The 21,260-nt window shown below is 35.8% G+C and overlaps 1 non-coding gene across 1 annotated transcript; it reads left to right on the forward strand.

Annotated features, from left to right (window-relative positions):
* Positions 1–3,260: 3,260 nt before the first annotated feature.
* On the forward strand, positions 3,261–3,367 carry LOC113001579 (small nucleolar RNA R71). The gene has a single exon (XR_003266973.1). It is a non-coding gene; the product is annotated as a small nucleolar RNA R71 (small nucleolar RNA).
* Positions 3,368–21,260: the final 17,893 nt, after the last annotated feature.

Raw genomic sequence — 21,260 nt, forward strand, 5'->3', positions numbered from 1 at the left:
TAAGCTGAAGTAAGGAGATCTTTTGAGCAAGGACAACCCCCAATGTGTAATTGGATGCATCACACATTAGCTCAAATGGGGCTGTCCAATCGGTGCTCTTTTGAGGCAATGAAATGCCTCTTTGCATTTATCATTAAAGTCAAACTCCACCTCCTTTTGCAACAAGTTGGATAGTGGAAGGGCTACCTTGCTAAACTCTCTTATAAAGCGCCTGTAGAATTCTGCATGACCAAGAAAAGATCGCACCTCTCGCACGCAAGAGGGGTAAGACAATTGTGAAATAACAGAAATTTTTGTAGGATCTATTTCAATGCCCTTATTGGAAATAATGTGGCCTAAAACTATACCTTGCTCAACCATAAAATGACATTTTTCAAAATTTTGAACAAGGTTAGTTTCAATGCATCTATTCAAAACCTTTTCCAGACTATCCAAACAAATATCAAAAGAGAATCCATATATAGTGAAATCATCCATAAACACCTCTATGCAATTTTCTAAAAAATCACTGAAAATACTAATCATGCACCGCTGGAAGGTACCAGGGGCATTGCACAGGCCGAAAGGCATCCTCCTATAGGCAAAAGTGCCGAAGGGGCAGGTGAATATGATTTTTTCCTGATCCTCAGGGGCAATAGTGATTTGCATATAACCAGAAAAACCATCAAGGAAACATTAGTGAGATTTACCTGCCAGGCGTTCAAGCATCTGGTCAATGAATGATAGGGGAAAATGGTCCTTTTTGGTAACCTGGTTTAGCCTCCTATAGTTGATGCAGACTCTCCAACTGTTCTGCACCTGAGTAGGAATCAACTCCTCCTTCTCATTTTTTATCACGGTGAGGCCGGTTTTCTTCGGGACTACCTGGACGGGACTCGCCCATTGGCTGTTGGAGATAGGATAAATGATGCCAGCTTGCAAAAGCTTGGTTACCTCCTTCTTCACTACATCAAAAATCACCGGGTTGAGTCTTCTCTGTGGCTGTCTCACTGGTTTAGCTCCATCTTCTAAATTTATTCGATCCATACATGTGGATGGGCTAATACCAGGAATGTCCGCCAGGGTCCAGCCTATAGCCTTCTTGTGCTTCTTGAGAACTGATAACAACTTCTCCTCTTGCTCATCAACAAGGGAGGCAGATATAATTACTAGAAAACTTTTGCTATCATCCAAGTAAGCATATTTTAAATTTGATGGCAGAGGCTTCACTTCTGGTGTGGATGGCTGGATAATGGTAGAAAGAGATGGTTTCTCAGCCTATACCTCATAAAGAAAGTCAGATGTATGTGTACTTCCTGAAACATGGTTAGTTCTATCTGACTCTATCAAATCAATCTAAAGAGGTAAAACATCAGCAGACATGTAATCAATATCAAATTCAGATTCACTCTCAGCATCAAATTCAGACATATGATTAAGTACAAATTCAGATTCAATGCATGAAGAGTGACAGGCATGAAGAGTGACAGGCATGCAGATTAGAATGAAGATCAGTCATGTATTCATCAATAATATGGTCAATTATTTCAACAGGAAATACAGAAAGATCTTCAGATGGGTGTTTCATAGCATCAAGAATATTAAAATGAACAGTTATATCATCAAACTCCATAGATAGTGTGCCTGCATATACATCTATCTTAGTTCTAGCAGTTTTCATAAAAGGTCTGCCTAGAATGATGGGAACTGATCCTTTAGAAAATCCCTCCTCCATATTTAAAATATAAAAATCAACAGGGAAAATCAACTCACCAACTCTAACTAAGACATCCTCTATGAAACCAGCAGGATAGGCAACACTTCTATTAGCTAAATGAATTACCACATCAGTTGACTGCAAAGGACCTAGAGATAGAGAATTAAAAATAGACAGAGGCATAACACTAACAGAAGCTCCTAAATCTAGCATGGCATTGTCAAACTTATTGTTCCCTATAATACAAGGTATGCTGAATGTACCTGGATCTTTACATTTTTCAGGGATTTGGTGAACAGATTTACCAATCAATGCGGAGACATTTCTGCCCATACTAATTCTTTCACTTCCTTTAAGCTTCCGCTTATTAGTGCACAACTCCTTCAAGAATTTAGCATATCTTGGAATTTGCTTTATTGCATCCAACAGAGGTATGTTTACCTCTACTTTCCTAAATGTTTCCAAGATCTCCTTCTCTGCCTCTTCCATTTTTTTTGTTGGAAATTGCTCTTGGAGGGAATGGAAGAGGGATATGCCGCTTCTCTTTAGATTCACCTGCATAGAAATTGTTAGGTAACTTACTCTTTAAAATTTTGTCATCATCTTTTTCTGGAGTAGAGTGAGGTTGGGCAGGTTCATTGGCAGATGAGGAAGATGCTACTGGTTGAGGTCCTTGACACTGCTTTCCTGACCTCAATGTAATGGCACTCACATTTTTGGGATTCTGGACAGATTGAGAATGTAATTTATCAGAATTCTGGGACTGTTGTTGATTTAACTGTGTAGCCAACTGTCCCATCTGATTAGTTAAGCTCTGAATGGATGCTCTGGTCTCTTGCTAAAACTGCATGTTTTGCATAGTCATTTGCCTCACAAGTTCTTCAAGGGAAGGTTACGGAGGGGCCTCAACTGTTTGCTGTTTCTGGGGCTGTTGCTGTTGTTGTTGTTGCTGGATTGGTGGAGGAACGTATGGTCTGCTTGGGCCAACAACATTTTGAAAATAAGGCTATTGTTGTTGCTGCTGTTGTGAAGGATTCGACCATCTAAGGTTGGGATGATTCCTCCATCCGGGATTGTACCTGTTGCTGGAGAGGTCATAGTTATTCTGTTGTGGCTGATTTTGCTGTTGAGGTTGAGGAGGTTTGTTGTAGATGTTTGCAGCATAAGCTTCAGGATGTTCAATTGCTTCAGATTGTTACACAGAAGGGCAAAGGTCTGTGTGGTGGTCGGCAGAGGAGCGTAAATCACAGAGTCTGGCGACAGATGCAGATTTTTGATTCATGGCCAGTTGGGTTACCAGGTTAACCAAGGCATCTAGTTTACCTTCAAGCTTCTTAGTCTCACCTGATGAAGATGAATTCGTGGCTACTTCATGCACTCCTCTAATGACAATAGCATTATTTCTGGCACTGAATTGCTGGGAGTTGGAAGCCATCTTCTCAATTAAATTTCTGGCTTCAGCAGGGGTCATGTCTTCAAGGGCTCCACCACTGGCAGCATTTATCATACTTCACTCCATGTTGCTGGTCCTTCATAAAAATATTGGAGGAGAAGCTGCTCTGAAATCTGGTGGTGAGGGCAACTAGCACATAATTTTTTAAATCTCTCCCAGTATTCATATAGGCTCTCTCCACTGAGTTGTCTAATGCCTGAAATATCTTTTCTGATGGTCGTGGTCTTGGAAGCAGGGAAATTTTTTTCTAAGAATACTCTCTTGAGGTCATCCCAGCTCGTGATGGACCTTGGAGCAAGGTAATATAGCCAGTCCTTTGTCACTCCCTCTAAAGAATGAGGAAAGACCTTCAGAAATATGTGATCCTCCAGGACATCTAGTGGTTTCATGGTGGAGCAGACAATATGGAATTCTTTCAGATGCTTGTGTGGGTCTTCACCTGCAAGGCCATGAAACTTTGGAAGCAAATGGATCAGTCCAATTTTAAGAACATATGGGACATCCTCATCAGGGTATTGGATGCACAAGCTTTCGTAGGTGAAATCAAGTGCAGCCTATTCCCTTAGAGTCCTCTCACGGGGTGGAGGGTGTGCCATGTTCTCAGAATATTCAAAATCAGAATGCTCAAAACTATAATGCTCAAAATCACCAATAACAGAATGCTCAGGATGCTCAAAAGATACTAAATGATGTCTAACTAATCTATAAAATGTCCTATCTATCTCAGGATCAAAGGGTTGTAAGTTAGATGGATTTCCTCTAGTCATACACTAAATTCAGCATGCACAATTAGTTGCCTTCTTATGCAAGTAACAGTGTAGGTTTGAACTACAGCTACCATCAAATGATGTCCAAATGACTTGAAATTTTGTGAGCAACCTTATAAAATGATGAGAAGATAGCACAAAAAATTTCAAATGACAATTCGAAGTCTAACTATATAAGCTAAAAATGATAAGTTAAGAAAAATAAGAGAATAATACTTGAAAAATAAAAAAACTTTTAACAGAATCACTTTTTTTGGATGATGGAGACCTCAGCTGGCCAATGGCAGGCATCCAAAACATAGGAAATTTTTTTCTACCCCAAATACATATATAATAATTGCGATTCTGATAACCGGAGCAAAAGTTATGACCGTTTGAAGTTTTGACAAAAATAAAATTTGCTACTTTTTTGGAACTTTCAAATCTGACCAAACTAAAGGCTCTAGTTATTTTTCCCACGAAATATAGATTAAAAGAAGTTACCACAAAAAAATTCAGCCAAAAATAACAACTCTAGCTACTAAAACAAAAAATCCCAAATAATTCAGCAAAGATGGTCGCTAAAATCCGTCGCTACATGATTTCTACTACTACTCTATTTTGTCGCAAGCAAAAGTGGTCGCTAAATCCGTCGCAAAATACTATTCATAGAAAAACACCCAAAACTGAAACAGGGGAGACGCTTAACAGAAAAACTAAAACAGAACATACACTAAACAAAATACCAAGACATTAAACAACACTAACACACACACACACTAACACAACACTAACAATTAAACATAAAACACGAAAGAATTAAACACTAACACGACACTAGCTATTATGAACCTTTGGACACTGCTCCCCGGTAATAGCGCCAAATTTGATCGAGGCCGTACCCGAATCAAATAAACATTAAAATGTAGTAACTAGGAAGTGATCCTAGGTCGTTTCCCAACGAGCAATGATAAACCAAATGTTCATAACCGGTAGTAGGAAATAATAACAAATTGGGGGGGGGGGGGGGGGTTGTTTGCTTTTGTAAATTAAACAGTGAGTAAAATTTAATTAGAAAATATCAGAATTAAAATACGTTGCTTCCCCTTGATTCACAAGCAAGTCTCTTATCCTAGGTTGCGAGAATTTATCCTTATTCAGTTCAACCACTTAATCCAACCCTAAATTAAATTACTAAGCGAAATTTAACATAAAGCATTCATTATGTGATTAAGCATCACACACACCAATTACTCATAAACGATCATTAAGCATGAACGTAAATTAAGCACAGAGACAATTAATCAAGCATTAAACATGCATGAATTAATAGCAACAAATTCAGAGTAATTAGTGAAGAGAAAAAACTGAACAAATTTAACAGTAATAATAGAACCTCAAAGAGAATTGTGCTTAATCCTCAAGAGAAAACAACACTGTGGACTTAGCCTTCCATTAATCAATTAGAGAACGAAATTTTATTGATAAAACTAAAAGTCTGAACTGGAATTGTAAAAAACGAAAATAAAAGAGAAAGAGAAGAGAGACTAAAACTAAAAACGAAAAATAGAAGAGAGAGAGGAGAGAGAGAACTAAACTAGAACCTTGGTGCTGTTATATAGTTTTTCAGCCCCAAAGCTTACAAATCTATTTTAAATCCAAGCCCATAAGTAAAATCAAATCAAATCTAGATAAGATAAGATAAGATAAGATCTAGATGAAATAATATCTAGATGAGATCAAATCTAAATAATATCTAGATGAGATAAGATAAGATCTAATTTTGTAGAATAAATTAGTCTACCCTCTTCAAGTCCAAGCCCAATGCTAGATTCAAGCCTAAGCCCAATTCTAGATTCAAGCCCAATGCTTCATTAATTCCTGAATTTAGATTAAAAACATCAAATTAGCTGAATGAGCCCAAATAATAAAACAGCCTAATAAATTTGACAATTAAGACTAATCAGTATTTAAAATGGTGCAAAAAAGGTTAAGAAATAGGAGAAAATAATGGCACATCAATTATTCTTGAGTTATTTCCAAATGTTGGTAAGAACACTATAATCGATTAAAAAGATAATCTAATCGATTACTTCATTGAATTAATCAATTACTTTGTAGATTTAATCAATTACAAGCAATTATTATTGTTTTCTCTATAAATAACCAGCTTGTGTTTCCCTCCATATACATCAAGAGAATACTCAATATCTCAAAAATAACCCATAGGTCTCTAAATGAGCTAAAGATCTCGAGCTGTCATTAGTGAAAAGAGAAGATAAGAAAAGAGTTTTATAATGACTCACAACTTCTTAATTGTTTGATTGTGAAGACTTTTTTCTTAGAAGTGAGTTGTGTCTCTTGAGTTGAAGAAGAACACCTCCTCGGTCCAACAAGGTTCTTTGCGGAAAAGATTGTGTTGGATCGAGTGGCCTCAGAATAATTAAGAAGGGGGGGGGGGTTGAATTAATTATTCCTAAAACTTTACCAATTAAAATATTATTCTTTTAAGGCTTTTACTTTTGTTGTTAAGAGAATATGGAGTAGAAGAGAAACTTAACGGAAAGTAAAAGCGAAAAATAAATGCACAACGGAAAGTAAAAGAGTAGGGAAGAAGGAAACAAACACGCAAGAGTTTTTATACTGGTTCGGCAACGACCCGTGCCTACCTCCAAGGTTAGTCCCTTGTTCTTTTGGAAAAGAGAGAAGAGAGACACAAAAAGAATTCAGATGGTTAGTCCCTTGTTCTTTTGGAAAAGAGAGAAGAGAGACACAAAAAGAATTCAGGCGATTAGTCCTTGGCGAATTCTTTTTGGCAAAGGGAGAAGAGAATGAAAAGATAAATAGCACAAGTTTTCAAGGTTTAGAAAACCAGAAAACTTCAGAAAGCTTTTGGTACAAAAGAAGAAGAAGAAGAACTTCAAAGAGATTTCAAGGCTTGTAAAGGATTGATTGGAAAAGCAAAAGTATTCAAGATTGTTGTTAGAAAGATTTATATAGAATACAAAACAAAGCCTTGCTTTTATAGACTCTTCATGTCTGGTCAAGAAGGCCATTCAGAAGAGTTATAACTTTTTAGAAAAACTTAAAACCCATTTAAAAAAGTCAAAACCTTTTTGAAGAGTTACATCTTTTGATTTTTCAGAAACAGTCACTGGTAATTGATTATCAAATAAGTGTAATCGATCACACAAAGCTTTTGAGTGAAAGGATGTAACTCTTCACATTTAAATTTGAATTTCAACGTTCAAGGGCACTGGTAATCGATTACCAAAACATTGTAATCGATTACAGCCTTTTGAAAATATTTGGAATGTTGTAAATTCAGTTTGAAAAGTTTTTCAAACTCATTTTGCTACTGGTAATCAGTTAAAACAATATGGTAATCGATTACCAGAGAGTAAAAACTCTTTGGTAAAGGTTTTGTCAAAAACTCATGTGCTATTCAAAGTTTTGAAAAAACTTTTTAATACTTATCTTGATTGAGTCTTTTCTTCATTCTTGAATCTTGATCTTGATTCTTGAGATCTTGAATCCTTCTTGATTCTTGAACTCTTGACTGTTCTTGATTCACTTGAGTTGTTCTTTGATCTTTGAGCTTTTTGTTCATCGCCTTTGTCATCATCTTTTGTTGTCATCATTGTTATCATCAAAACACCTTTGAATCATTTTTGATTCATCATGAAGCTTTGCTTCCACAATCTCCCCCTTTTTGATGATGACAACTTCTGAAATCAAGAAACACACACACACTTTTTCCTAGTCGATCACTCTTATAAATGCTCCCCCTTTGTTTTTGAATTTATGCTTATTTTAAAATTAAATTATTTACTCATGTGAGTTCTTGATTCATCCCTATTTCTCTCCCCCTTTGGCATCAACAAAAAGCCAAAGTGCGTATCAAACTTAAAGTATGCACATATATCTTAAACATTCGTACAACATTCATAAAAAATAGTAACCACAACATGAAGAAAAAAAAACCATGAAGTAACAATCATAAATAGATTAACTTATAAAATCCACATAGTCAAATAACATACTTGTTCAACCAAACCATGAAAATAAGGAAATACTAAATTGTTCAAATACCATAGTAATATAGCCAAAATACAAGGCTGAAAATCAAAGTAGTAATAATATTAAAATGTAATTCTAAGATGATGGAGGCGGCGGTGGTGGAAGATCAAAGCTTGACCGGATGTAAGATACATCTTCTTCAACCTTAGTCATTCTTGACTCCATTTCATTGAAGCGCATATCCACTTGCAGTTCCAAAGTATCAAACCTCTCATCAACAAAGGTTTGAAGACCATCAAACCTTTCCAAAGTCTTCGAAAGAAGAGATGAATCTTCTCCCTCATGTCCTTCTTCACCAATATTTCTAGCACCCTTCTTTACCCATGATCCATCATGCTCCTTAATATAACCAAAGGATGCTATGACTGAAGCGCCTATAAGGAATGATCTCTTGAATGGAACATAAGGTTCAGAATCAAGAAGGATGTTGAAATGTTGAAGGAAGAGGGTAACAAGGTGAGGATAAGGCAATGGGGCATTCAATCGCAATGCCTTATGCATGCGATATCTAACAAGATGTGCCCAATCAATTTGTAAACCTTTATGAAAGGCCCACATGACAATGAGATCTTCTTCAGAAACCTGGGCAAGGTTTGAAGATCTAGGAAGCAGAATGCGAACTATAAGGTAATGGAGGATGCGACTTTCAAAAGCCAATGAACCGGCAAGAAGTCTTCCGGTCATATCCGCTTGGTTGGTGCAAACCAACCGGCGAGCATCATGCACAGAGAAATCGAATTTCCATTCATCAATCAGTGCACCCTCAAAAGGGACACCTTCACTAGGCAATTTGGTTAAGTCAAAAAATAGGGATTGGTCAATGACCATCTATATCCCATAGATTTCAGACATTAGAACACCTTCATGAATTTCTAAATTAGAATAGAAGACTTTGACTAATTCAAAATAGACAGGTAATTTCAGAGACATGAATGGAATAAGATTGGAGTTTTCAAATGCTTAGAAGCATTCAAAATTCTCATTTGAGAAGAACTCCATATCTATGAATTTTGGGTCTGCAATGGAACGAGAGGAAAATAGGTTTGTGTACCGTATACGCTGTTCCTCTGATGAGAATAATGATCCAGAGGGAATGGAGGGAGGAATTGGTGCTTCCTGTGACCCGGAATGCCGCTGACTCCGACTCGAAGTTCCTTTCCGCTTTTTCGATGGTTCCGCCATTTGAAGAGTTTTTTCAGGATTTCAATCGGTTCAAATGAAATAGATTGAAAAAAGATGAAGTTTGGGCTTTGCGGGGAGTGATTTGGACAAGAATTGAGTGAGATATGGTTGAAAGAAAAATTGGGGGCGAGGGTTTTCGAGAGAATGAAAGGTTGCAGGTTTCAGAATTTGAAATTTGAATATATAGGTGCAGGGACGCGTCGTAATCGATTACACAAATATGGTAATCGATTACCAGAGAGCAACTTTGCCAGAAATAACTGCTTGTAATCGATTACACTATTATGGTAATCGATTACCAGTGGTTATTTTAGCCAGAAAACAAAAGTAGAAGGCTTTCTAGGAGAGAAGAAGTTTTGAAAACTATTTTTGAAAATACTATATTTGAAAATACTTTATGACTAATTTTCAATCATGTAATTTACATATCATGTCATGCAAAAATATTTAAAAACATGAAGATAATCAATTTTATCAAGAACAATCACACACAAGTATGAAGAATATTGATTTTACTTAAATAAATGAATGAATATTTCATGCAAATAGAATGAAATCAATCAATCAAATATACTCATGATTTCAATCAATCAAAAGACAAACAAATAAAGAATTGTTAGTCATCATAGTCAAATTGTTTGAATAAAAATTTCAACTTTAAGAGAAATTTTAATAAGATAATGGTTTTGATATTACCTTTTTCAGGATTGAAGTGTCTAGATCTTCAAAGATGAGGATCATTCTTTTTCTCCTTGTTTTTCATCATTGAGAGATGTTCTCGTCACTTTCATAATCTTTGGTTAAAAGATTAATCTCCTTTTTTGAACCATCAGATGAATCATTGTCATCCCATGCAATGTATGCTTTCTTAGTTCTTCTTTCGTCAAATCTTTTCTTTTCACTTTTCTCCGACCATTCTTCATTTGACGGACAGTTGGCCTTGATGTGACCAATTTGGTTGCATTTGTAACACCTAAGGACTTGAGAATCCTCTTGTGATTTTCTTCCATTATTGAAATTCTGATGCCTATCAATTCTTCTTTTCTTGATGTATTTCTGAAATTTCTTAACAAAGAAGGAAAAATCTTCATCATTAGAATCTTCTTCTTCGTTTTCTTCTTGTATTGAAGATGAGTCTTTAAGGGCTATGCTTATCTTCTTTTTGTCATTTTCTTCATTCTGATTGAGGCGTTGAAGTTCCATCTCGTGTTCCTGCAATTTACCAAATAAAGTGGCAAGAGACATGGAAGAGAGATCTTTGCTTTCAGAAATAGCAGTTACCTTGGGCTGCCATTCCCTACTTAAACATCTTAAGACTTTATTAATTAAATCCTCATTAGGAAAAACTTTTCCTAATGATGCAAGATGATTTACAATATGTGTAAACCTTTTTTGTAAATTCTGAATGTTTTCATTTGGATTCATCCTAAATAACTCATATTCATGGGTAAGAGTATTTATTCTAGACCTTCTTACATCTGTGGTTCCTTCATGGGTTAACTGGAGAGTATCCCACATATCCTTGGCATTAGTACAATTTGACACTCTAAAGTACTCATCTATCCCTAGGGCTGAAGTGATGATATTTTTGGCTTTGAGATCGTACTGGATTTTTCTCCTATCTTCTTCTGTCCACTGATCTCTAGGTTTTTGGGTTGAAGTACTTGTGCTTACATCTACTATAGTGGGTATATGTGGTCCTAATTCTATTGCTTCCCATATATTTAGATCTATGGCTTCAATGAATATTTGCATGCGGGTTTTCCAATAATGGTAACCCTCACCATTGAAAATGGGTGGTCTGTGAATAGAATTTCCTTCAGGAAACAAGGGATTTGAGGAGGCTATCCTACAAGAAACCTGCTCTGATACCACTTGTTGGATCGAGTGGCCTCAGAATAATTAAGAAGGGGGGGGGGGGGTTGAATTAATTATTCCTAAAACTTTACCAATTAAAATATTACTCTTTTCAGGCTTTTACTTTTGTTGTTAAGAGAATATGGAGTAGAAGATAAACTTAACGGAAAGTAAAAGCGAAAATTAAATGCACAGCGGAAAGTAAAAGAGTAGGGAAGAAGGAAACAAACACACAAGAGTTTTTATACTGGTTCGGCAACAACCCATGCCTACCTCCAGTCCCCAAGCGACCTGCGGTCCTTGAGATTTCTTTCAACCTTGTAAAAATCCTTTTACAAGCAAAGATCCACAAGGGATGTATCCTCCCTTGTTCTCTTTGAAACCCTAGTGGATGTACCCTCCACTAGAACCGATCCACAAGAGATGTACCCTCTCTTGTTCTCAGTCAAACCCAAGTAGATGTACCCTCTACTTGTACCACAAAGGATGTACCCTCCAATGTGTTAAGACAAAGATCTCAGGCTGTTACACCTTTGATACTTTGTGAATGGGGATACAAAAGAATTCTCAGGCGGTTAAAGCTTTGAACGCTTTTGTATTAGGGAATGGGAAGAATCAAAAGAATTCTCAGACTGTGTCGTTTTGAATTCTTTGACAAGGGAGAAGGGAGACACAAAAGAATTCAGACGGTTAGTCCCTTGTTCTTTTGGAAAAGAGAGAAGAGAGACACAAAAAGAATTCAGGCGGTTAGTCCTTGGCGAATTCTTTTTGGCAAAGGGAGAAGAGAATGAAAAGATAAATAGCACAAGTTTTCAAGGTTTAGAAAACCAGAAAACTTCAGAAAGCTTTTGGTACAAAAGAAGAAGAAGAAGAACTTCAAAGAGATTTCAAGGCTTGTAAAGGATTGATTAGAAAAGCAAAAGTATTCAAGATTGTTGTTAGAAAGATTTATATAGAATACAAAACAAAGTCTTGCTTTTATAGACTCTTCATGTCTGGTCAAGAAGGCCATTCAGAAGAGTTATAACTTTTTAGAAAAACTTAAAAACCATTTGAAAAAGTCAAAACCTTTTTGAAGAGTTACATCTTTTGATTTTTCAGAAACAGTCACTGGTAATCGATTATCAAATAAGTGTAATCGATCACACAAAGCTTTTGAGTGAAAGGATGTAACTCTTCACATTTAAATTTGAATTTCAACGTTCAAGGGCACTGGTAATCGATTACCAAAACATTGTAATCGATTACAGCCTTTTGAAAATATTTGGAATGTTGTAAATTCAGTTTGAAAAGTTTTTCAAACTCATTTTGCTACTGGTAATCAGTTAAAACAATATGGTAATCGATTACCAGAGAGTAAAAACTCTTTGGTAAAGGTTTTGTCAAAAACTCATGTGCTATTCAAAGTTTTGAAAAAACTTTTTAATACTTATCTTGATTGAGTCTTTTCTTCATTCTTGAATCTTGATCTTGATTCTTGAGATCTTGAATCCTTCTTGATTCTTGAACTCTTGTTCTTGATTCACTTGAGTTGTTCTTTGATCTTTGAGCTTTATGTTCATCACCTTTGTCATCATCTTTTGTTGTCATCATTGTTATCATCAAAACACCTTTGAATCATTTTTGATTCATCATGAAGCTTTGCTTCCACAGATTGATCAAGTTATATCTCTCTTTATTCATTTTTTTGTATATGGTTTTACACGTCTTTTGGTTATATTCACAAAGAACCCCAGTGTTTGGTGCCTTAGTCTCTTTTTTCAGGATGGGAATTGTAGATTGGTTGTGATTGCTTGTAAGGATTCTTGATGCATAGTAAAAATCTAATTCTTGTTTTGAATTAGATAAATGGATTAGCTTCTCTAGTAATAGAGAGCGAACCAGTATAAAAAGATTGTCTCTTTCTTCTTCGATCCAATCTTTCTCTCATTCAAGTATTAATCAAGTTTTTCAAAAAAATTCTAGATTTATATTTGTGAAAGAAAGGATATTAATGAAGGATCTTGTTTAAGGGTGGATTGATTAAGTATTGGTTATGTTTGATTCATATATGTTTTTGTGATACGATTCATACAAAAGTTTTTTTTGTAACTCTGTTTTTAAGAGGTACGTTTTGTCTTGAATACCAATTCCCCCCCCCCTCTCTTGGTTTATTGTGTTCGATCATCTTTTTTCAATTGGTATCAGAGCTAAGTCTTGAAAGTTACTCAAGATCACAGTTTTTTCTAAAAAGATGGGCTCAAAACAAATCACTTTCAAAAATGGTGCATCTTTGAATCGACCTCCTTTGTTTGAGGGTGAACATTTTTCTTTTTGCCAAAAGAAAATGAAAATCTTTATTCAGTCAATTGATCCTGGTGCATTGAATGCCATCATTAAAGGTCCTTTCATTCCTACTAAAGAATTGAATGGTGAATTAATACCTAAAGAATGGGATGAAATGAGAGATGATGAGAAAAGAAAAGTGCAAGATGATCAAAAAGCTAAAATCATTTTAACTTCTGGTTTGTCTTCTGATGAATTCTTTCATACTGCAAGGTTAAAAAGTGCAAAGGAAATTTGGAATATGCTTGAAGTCACTCATGAAGGCACAACAAATGTGAGAAGAGCAAGAAAGCACACTCTTGTATCTGAATATGAAGCGTTCCGAATGAAGAATGGTGAAACCATTTCAAGACTTCAAACAAGATTCACTCATATTGTGAACCATCTCCTTAGTCTAGGAAAAATGTTTGAAGATGAAGAGCTAAATATCAAAATTCTAAATTGTCTTACAAGAACATGGGAACCAAAGATTACAACAATCAAGGAATCCAAGAATCTAGCTACAATGACAATGGAAGCTCTCTTTGGTAAATTGTTTGCCTATGAACATGAGTTGACTCAACAATCTTATGCAAAAGAATCAGAAAAGAAAAGAAAAGGAATAACACTGAAAGTTAACTCCTCAAAGGAAGAATACAAAGATAGTTCCAATAGTGAGGAAGATGTAGAGAATTTCAATTTGATGGTAAGAAAATTTGGAAAATTTCTCAGGAAGTCCAGAGATAGAAAATTCTCCAAATCCCCCAAGAAGAATGACAACAACAACAACTTTACATGCTTCAAATGTGGTAAGCAAGGTTATATCAAATCTGAGTGTCCTATCTACCTTAGAAAATATGTTGGAGAAATGAAAGGAAAGAAGGATAGAAATAAAAGGAAAGCCTATATAGCTTGGAAAGATATTGAATCAACAACCTCTGACTCTTCCTATGATGAAGAAATTGCAAACATATACTTAATGGAAAAATCTATGAATGATGCATCAATCAATGAAGAAATTGAGGTGAATCCTGAATTCTAAGAACTTTTAGAAGCATTTAATGAAATGCATGAAGAAGCTCAAAGGCTTGTTGTTTTAAACAAAAAGATGAAAAGCAAACTGAAATCACATATCTCTAAATTGGCTTAGTTGAATAAATTGAAACAAGAAAATGAAAAACTTGTTTCAAGTTGTAAATCCACTGGTTGTGATTATACCTCTACTTCTTTTTACATGGATGATTAGTCTTTGCGATCCAAGTTTGAAAATTTCAAAAAGGATCACTATGCTGAACCTATAAAGTTGCAAATTGAGTTTTCCTATCTTAAAGATCTATTTGGAAAATTAAACAAAGGAAAGAGTGATCTTAATCACATGCTTAGTATGCAAAAGCAACATAGTCTCTGGATGATGCAACAACTTTAAGACTTTGGAGTAAACCTTGGTTCTAAAATGTGACAACTTAAGTGTTGTCAATCTAACAAAACATCCTGTCATGCATTCTAGGACTAAACACATATAAATAAGGCATCATTTTCTTAGAGATTATGTGTTAAAAGGTGACTGCTGCATTGAGTTCATAGATAGTGAGCATCAACTTGCAGACATTTTCACTAAACCACTTGCTAGAGATAGGTTCTTTTTCAATAGAAATGAACTAGGCATATTAGATGCATCCAACATAAAATAACTTCCTGTTTGCATAATGTGTGATGTACATTGCTACTCATATCATTTGTTTTTGTTTAATTTGTGTCTTAGTTTATTGATTCATATGCATACTCACTAGTTTTTCAGAAAATCACATGTTTTCCTAGTTTTTTCGTGATTTCTCTCCATTTTAATCAATTGTTATTTGTTTTAATCGATTACTATAAGATATCTGCTTGATAAGTTCTTTAAAAACATTCTATTTTAATCAATTGAACCATGATTTAATCGATTACCATCGCTTGGTATGTGTTTTCAGTTTTGAAAACTTTCTGTTTTAATCAATTTTTGCATTTTAATCGATTACCGTTTTTTTATGTTTGTGGTGTTTTGTTTAAAACTTTTTGTTTTAATCGATTACTAATCGATTATAATGGCCTTAGGGGGAGTTTTTTTGGCATATTTAAACGATAATGCTTGTGCTTTAATTGATTACTTATAACAACTTTTGGTTTTAATTGAAAATGAGGGCCAATTTAATCAATTACTATGCCATTTTAATCGATTACTTGCGTGTCGGTTGTGTGTAATCAGTTACACTTCTTCGTTTTCACCTCATCAAAATCTCCATTACTCTAGCATTTACTCCCGCCACCTACCATAGCCAATCTAAACGCCTCTATCCCTCTATAAAAGGCCACCAAAATCTCTACTCCAGTCACACCTTCACCTTCTCAAGATTATTCCTTCCAAACCCTAATCTTTCTTCTCTGTTTCTCTTCTGAAAATGGCTAGCAACCCCTCCAGAGTTCAGAAGAAGTCCAAGTCCTCCATAAGAAAACAAGGAGAGTTGTCTCAAGCAGCTCTTAACAGGATGGATACGTGGTTCACAGATGAAAATAAGAAAACTGATTTCAAGATGATTTACACCGTGAAGAATGTGAGGATACCCAAGTTTATTTACATGGAATGGTTCTCTCAATAGGGATTCAACTTTCCCAATTTGCTTGAAGCACAGGGTCTGTCAAAATTTGTGTAGATGAAAGAAACTTTGTACCCAGAGTTGGTAAAGGTTTTCTATACTTGTGCCCGTGCTGACAAGGAAGGCAATTTGCACTCTACCATCAATGGTGTAGAGATTATCATTGATGCTGAAGTTTGGAAAGAAGTTGCAGGACTGGATATGGGTGGAGTCTACAAGTTCAAAGTATCTGTGGATGGCTACAGCAAGATGCAGATGTACAGAGCTATGCTCCTTGACCTAGCAAGGACTATGAGAAACTACATAGGAGTTGGTGGTTTAACTATCGAAGATAGGATGTTAGTGTATCTCATTATCTACATTCTCGCACCAAGGTCCAACAATCATGCACAGGTAACTAACGACAACTTATAGATCATATATGGTCTCAAATTAGGTATTCAGATGAATTGGATACTTCTGATTGAAGATATTATGTTAAAGAGCCATCGATTAGTGGATTATGAGTTTCCATATGTTGTCTTAGCCTCTAGATTCATTGACTACTTTAATATCGATGTTTCCAATGAGATAGTAGATTTCACTAAAGCCTCTAATAAGATAACCGAAAGGCATCTCAAGAAGCTTGGGATGAGATTTGTTGATTATGAATGGATTATGGCTAGAGAGCCATCGGCAACAACAAAAATGGACCAAACGGGAGAAGAAGAAGAAACTCAACAAGAGCCTGCACACCAATGGAACCCTTTTGAGTGTCTTATGACTCAGAAGATGGATGCCATTCTTCACCTCCATCAAAAGCACCAAGCCAATGTTCACAATTCCTTAGAAAACATTACCACTAGGCTTAAGAACATAGAAACTAGACTATCCCTTAGTAACCTTCTCAACCCGGATGAGGATGAAGCGTAGTCTTGTTCTTGTGCTTGGTTTTGTTGTTTGATGGTCTGTTTGCTATGGTATGTTTTGTTTGTCTCTTTTTTAAGCTAATAGTTAAGTTTTTTTGCCTTATGATTAATGGTTATGTAATGCTCTATGATTAATAAAATATCATTTTATTTCTCTTCTATTGGTGTATGTTTTGTTTTGTGCATAATCAAACTTTTTGGCCTTGTTATTGCCAAAAGGGGGAGAATATAAACTATTGTGTATTTGCATATTGGTTGCATTGTAATAAGCATTAAGCACTGCATTAATATCAATAATATATACAAGTATAATATATGACGATGATAATGAATTAATCTCTTCTTAAGTGTTAAGTATCTACAGGATAGACTAAGGATCAAGTCTCCAATCTCAAGACTCAGACCCTCCAAATGCACTAAATGTCATATTCAAGTTTGGCATCATCAAAACCAAAAAAGGGGAGATTGTTAGAGATAGGGGGAGCAACATGAGCAAAATGGTGAACAACGTAAAGGCCAAAGCTTGAAGCTCAAGGAAAAGCTTGAAGATGTTTTGACTTTTACATGCCTAACTCCCTTGAGTGGCATTTGTATTGGTTGTTATATTGTATGTTGCATCTTAGTACATATGATATCTATGCTGCATCATTCATCATCATGGTTAGCGTAAAGAAACGTTTCTAAGTTAGAAAAATTTCTTCAAGAGGCAAAAACTCTCTGTTTTAATCAATTACAGGTCTATCATAATCGATTACATCAAGCTGTCTGAAGCTTGAAGAATTGAGTCTCGTATCAGTTTAATCAATTAATGATATCTCGTAATCGATTATGAAAAAAGATGATGGAACTCAAAAAACCAAGATGGGGAGTGAATTGGTTTTCAAACAAAAATTACTTTTTAAAAAATAGAGTTGCAGCAGAAAACTTTTCTATGTAGATCATATCACAAAACAAATAAGAATCGAATGTAATCAATACTTAGTCATTCCTTCCTTACACATGATTGTTGGACCAGCAGCCTCAATAACTTAAGAGGGATAGGGTTAGAATGCAGAAGAAGCAACAATCAATTTAATAATATTCTTTAAACATGCAAGACAAAATTGATTGCAACAAAATAAATAAGATAAGGGAAGAGAGAATACAAACACAGTTTTATACTGGTTCGACAAAGTTTATGCCTATGTCCAGTACTCAAGCAACCTACTTGAGATTTTCCTTTCTCTTTGTAAATTCCTTTACAACTTCTGAATTGTAATGAGCCGCCTCGTCGCTACGATATCAACACTCTAATATGCGATAATTTCAATTTTTATAAAAAGAACTTCCTTCATTTGCTTATGAAAATAGAAGTAATTTTGTCACAACATACATTCACCCAACAACACGCCATTACTTAAGTGAATATACATAATTATATAGAAATAGTAACTCGGTACACGTCATACACATAACGAAAATTAAATCTGTTCATAAATACAATTAAAATCCAAGTTTTACATCTTTAACTCAACAAAATAAAACATAAAACCAACTACGGAGGAGTTGATTACAAAACACAACTATCTCCCAAAATAATGCCACTGTCGGCGGCTCCTTACCAGAATCTTACTTCCTACACCCTGCCACTGTCATTCTGCTCCCACGAACAATGTTCGCGATCATCACAGGTATCAACCACATGATACAAAATTGCAACGGTGAGTTCATTATAAAAAAAAACCAATACCAATTCCAAATAACGACAATTAGCAAGGAACATAGGTAAACATTATGAGCTTACACAACATTCATTATTCAACACTCACATCCAACAATTATTCATCATCCACATCCAACAATTATTCATCATCCATCCATGGATCCAATCAAGACTGCACAAAATGATGCATGCACCTGACTCAACACTTAGATGCAATGCGGTACGTACCAACAACCAAATCTCAGGAAATAGCCTAAGCGTGTCCACACGACACTCTCACTTAGGGAACCATGCAGAGTTCGTCGAGATCACCCGGTTGTGCATGTAACTGCCCCCCTCCCATAGGTGATTAGCCTGGGAGCCCAAAGGAGTTCCCTACCAGGTGACAAGCCCCCTTAGTACAAAGTACACTCTGCCACAGTTACTCTATTTCATGTGTCGTATGAGCTATGAACACGGCCAAAAGCAAGTGCCAAAGACCATGAACCAATTAAAGCGCCTAAGCATCCCCTAAGAAATGCTTAGATTCTTTAACCACGCTAGTCACCCACGTCTGGGCCATCCGACAAGGTCAGTGCACTTAACCCCCCATGACATACACTACATACGACGTATGAACGTGGCCCAAAGCAAGTGCCAAAGATCCTGGAAGGTCGGTGCACTTCGCCCCCCACGAATATACACAACATCCAACGTATGAACGTGACCCAAAGAAAGTGCCAAAGACCCTGGAAGGTCAGTGCACTTCGCCCCCCATGAACATACACAACATGCACATGCCAATGCATTTCCAACATCAATCAACATTCCATTTTCACATCATTCTCAACATAGACATCACCTCGTCTCATTGACGTTATCAACAACAACAACCTCATTTCATATTCACATAATCATCAACAATACCATCAATTCATGTTGACATGGTCTTTATTAACAACGTCATCTCAAATCAATATGACCATAATTATCAATATAACCACAAATCAATTAAAATCCTCAATAGCGACATCAACAATAAATCACATTCCGTTCATATATATATATATATATATATATATATATATATATATATATATATATATATATATATATATATATATATATATATATATATATATATATATATATATATATATATATATATATATCGCATCTCATTCGTCAAAATATAGTTTTTCCTAAAAACCAGCATGCATATCAATAACAATTATATCGCATCCCATTAGTTAAAAACATAATTTTCTATTAAAGAAAAATCAGCATGCAATAGGGACAGGCAGTTATCCTCATAGCTAGGTTACCTGACCCTAACTATGGTGTTAAAACGGTAAATTTTATAATAAACTCCCCTCACCTATAGTGAGCTACCCGCAGGTTCCTCATCACGTCACTTGAAGATTTCTTTTTCGTCCTTGCTCGTCGGTTCCACGCAAGCCTCTACCATGCCAAAATGAAGGAGTCTTAATATGGATTTCAAAAAACAAAGCTAATAACAATGCCCTGGGTCAAACACCCACATAACTACATGAAAGGGCTGAGAGCATTTCGGGTTTTACAAAGAGATATCATTTGGAAATTCTGAACATAACTTGCATTTCATGAAAGGATAACGTTTACAAAGTCTCTTTCTTTAGGGTTTTTCAAAGGAAGCGTAAAACATGCAATGACGGTTCCAAAGTCAGAAAAGATGCAAAGACAAGCTGAATCAAACAAGGAACAAGCATAGAAGCATGGTTACCTCAAAGGAAAATGAAAGGTCAGATTAGGTTTTTGTTTTCTACCGAAACCGCGAGGCAAGTTGGAAGATTTCACTTCGGTTGAAGGGTTCCTCTCCGTGTGGGGTCTTAACGGAGAACAATGGTGGTTTGTGGTGGCTAATGGTGGCTGTGGGTGATGGAGAAAGAGCTTAGAATGTTGGAAATGGTTTTGGAAGAAAGAAGGAGAAGAAATGACATTTTTCCTAAGCTACTTGGACTACAAGGCTCAAAACACACAAGTGAGAAATGCTCTCGGGAATGGAAACTTCGCGCATACTCCAGACATCTTCTCAAAGATCCCAACGGTAAGATCATGAAAAATTGTCTTGTGAAGCTGCAGACCAAATTTTGAGAAGATCCAACGGTTAACGAAGGCTGGGAAGCGTTTTTATCGAGACAGCTTCATGTAGCTTCCTTGAGAAGCTTCATTAAGAGGCTTCCTCGTGGCTTCTTTGAGAAGCTTTCTCAAGAAACTTCTTTGAGAAGCTAAATCCTTATCTATCCACACCCCTCTATTAACTAAATTAACTTCCTTGAAAGTAATTACGGATAAAAATAACGCAACAAATATAATCAAACATCGAACATAATTACTAATAATATGTAGATATGTATCAGGGTGTTACATGAACCACACAGGGACAACCCATCCCTTGTGTTCAGGAATTTTTACAACTTAAGAGACCCTCAGTCCCTTAATCAATCTCTTTGTATAAGAAGAAAGAAGAGGAATTCTCTCTTGAAGAGAAGGATATTACAATTGAAGTCCATGGATGGACTCTTAATGGATTTGCAAGTGTTTGTCCAAGAGTTTCTTTTGAGAGAGCATTTGGCAATGAAGTTCTCTTGGAACCTCTCATTTCCTTTTGAGAGAATAAGACATTTTGAACAAGCAAAACTCTCTCTTCAAAATTCGTGCCCAAGTCACCTATTTATAGG

Source organism: Glycine max, chromosome 4 (assembly GCF_000004515.6).
Source record: "Glycine max cultivar Williams 82 chromosome 4, Glycine_max_v4.0, whole genome shotgun sequence".
Classification (NCBI taxonomy): Eukaryota; Viridiplantae; Streptophyta; class Magnoliopsida; order Fabales; family Fabaceae; genus Glycine; species Glycine max.